General features: G+C 39.2%; 1 non-coding gene across 1 annotated transcript; it reads left to right on the forward strand.

Moving 5' to 3' along the window:
• Positions 1 to 1464: 1464 nt before the first annotated feature.
• On the forward strand, positions 1465 to 1571 carry LOC115894129. The gene has a single exon (XR_004054163.1). It is a non-coding gene; the product is annotated as a U6 spliceosomal RNA (small nuclear RNA).
• The last annotated feature ends 1058 nt before the right edge of the window (positions 1572 to 2629 follow it).

Below are 2629 nucleotides of genomic sequence, written 5' to 3' on the forward strand. Positions count from 1 at the left end.
TCATGCTGTCTTGTATGAGAGTCCACTGCACAAGCATCCCTCTCCCTTTCTGGAGTTAAATAAGGTCCAGGGAACTTTGTCTGGAATTCCCAAGGCTGCTTGAGGATGGGAGCTGCTCAGTAGAGATATCAATGCATGTCGGAATGTTTCTAAGTGAACTCTCTTCTGGTGAATAAGAACCCACTTTTCCCCAGTACTGATTTCCCTTTTAGATGACACATTTCTTTTGTTAACACGTTTCCATCTTTGGAGAATGAGGGATAAGTGTGAAAATGGGTACATTTACTTTCTCTCTTTATTTACTGAAAATTTTAATTTATTTTTAGGCAAGTAGGTTCAGTATATGACTTTTCCTGGGGTGAGAGGCTAAAGGAGTGGGAGGGATGGCATTTTCAGTTGACAGAAATAGAGGTCAATCAGTCTGGTGCCCACATGCTCTGTGAATGCTGGCAGTCAGCCGGCGAGGTCTCAAGTAAGCAGATTAAGGCGAAGAAAGCACAAATGCAAACCTAGGCAAATTACTCCAAATTGCAGCTATTCCAGTGTTCCTAGACACTGGATTTCTGAATATAAACTAACCCCCAAGATATTAAGGGAGAGATTGAGGTGAGCAAACCCTCTGGCCAGCTCCAAATCCATCTGCTTGAATTACAGAGATGCGGGCCCCCATCTGAGGCTTTCCCCCCATACCAGGCAGGAGGGCCTTTGGGGCTGTGTGCATGTGTGTGTGCGCATGTGAACTAAGAGATGAGGGCACATGTGTACACTGCACACTCAGCATGTCAAAGGCAGCACTTGTTCTGCAGGCCTCGTAAGAATAACCACATCACACGATGATTTCTTTCTAAAATAAACAGAAGAGGAGAGTTGGCCGATAAGGCACTTGTAGGATATACCAGGCCAAATTCAATCAGCGGCTCCTGAATGTAGACAAGTGGCCTTCTATGCTAGTGAGCTTGGGAGAAGATATCATCTCTCCTGTCCACAGGCCCCATAATTGCATCTCATTCCTGACTTCTGCAAAATAATGACCCTCTCCCCCCATGGTTTGCAGAACACATGGGGAGGAAATAGTAGATCTGAGCTAACTGGCCCAGAAATTCTAACCAGATGATGGAAAAATGTTTTGTCAAAGTAAGAGTTCTTGGAATTTTTAAGAGCCTTGCATAATCTAATAAACAGCCTTTTCAAGAAAGTGTCCAAAATGAGGCCAGCAAGACCATCCACCATTATTTCAATATCATTTTGCCAATTCTTTCATTTTGACGGATACAGACAGGAATCCCAAATGAAACATTCCTTCTTAGTCCTCCCCTGCTTCTTTCTTGGCAAGAGTATAAAAGACTTTTCCCCCTTAAGCAAAGCAGTAAATGACACAATGAAAGAAAAAAAAATGCCTTGCAGAACTGCATTGTGTTTTCAACTTTATTAAATAAGCAAAAAAAAAAAAAAAAAAAAAAAAAAGTGCTCACTTCGGCAGCACATATACTAAAATTGGAACGATACAGAGAAGATTAGCATGGCCCCTGCACAAGGATGACATGCAAATTCGTGAAGCGTTCCATATTTTTCTTTAACTAGGAATAGCCAGTACCTTCAAGAAAGCGTATTTTTGAAACATACTCATTTGAGTTAGAATTGTGAAATGCATTTAAAAATTGAAATCGAAAGTAGAGCTACTGGAGAAGTTTTAAATATTTATTGGAACAGAAAGAGCAATCTCAACAAGTGTTTTTTAAGTTCCTATTATGTGCTGTCCTGCATTTTCAATTCCCAAATGATTTATCAACTTTGAAGTACAAAGGAATGAAACATTCTTTCTACACATGTTGAAGAAACTACTGCATGTTAAATTTGGATAAATATCTCAGTATCTGATGCATCCAGGTACTTGGATGATTTCTGTGAACTATATCTGAAGTCTCACCAGCAAACATGTTTTAAAAATAATGCAAAGACTGGGCGCAGTGGCTCGCGCCTGTAATCTCAGCACTTTGGGAGGCCGAGGTGGGTGGATCACCTGAGGTCAGGAGTTCGAGACCAGCCTGGCCAACATGGTGAAACTCCGTCTCTACTAAAAATATAAAAATTAGCCAGGCATGGTGGCTGGTGCCTGTAGTCTCAGCTACTCGAGAGGCTGAGGCAGGAGAATCTCTTGAACCCAGGAGCCGGAGGTTGCAGTGAGCTAAGATTGTGTCACTGTACTCCAGACTGGATGACAGAGACAGATTCTGTCTCAAAAAAAATAAATAAATAAAATAAAATAAATAAAAAAATAAAAAAAATTAAAATAGCTACATTGCTTCACCAATGAATAATTTGCCCTGCTAACAATTTTTAGAATTTTGGCAAAAAAAAAATGGCTTGACTAACTACATTAAATGCGAATTTAATGGCATGAACATATTGTCTCAGGACATGATTTTATTTGTACATTTTTAAGGTTTAATATATTTTCAATTAAAATTATCTATATGTAGATTAAAAAAAACCAAAAAAGAAAAAAAAACTGGAAAAAAAGAGAAAAAGTAATTTTGCAAAGTCTGTTAAACTCCCATTTGCTTGTGGAGGTGTTGGCTAGTTGTCTAGATCCTTGAGTACTGACCTTTTTAGTTTGTTTTTATATTGT

The sequence above is a fragment of the Rhinopithecus roxellana genome, chromosome 16 (genome assembly GCF_007565055.1).
Source record: "Rhinopithecus roxellana isolate Shanxi Qingling chromosome 16, ASM756505v1, whole genome shotgun sequence".
Lineage (NCBI taxonomy): Eukaryota > Metazoa > Chordata > Mammalia > Primates > Cercopithecidae > Rhinopithecus > Rhinopithecus roxellana.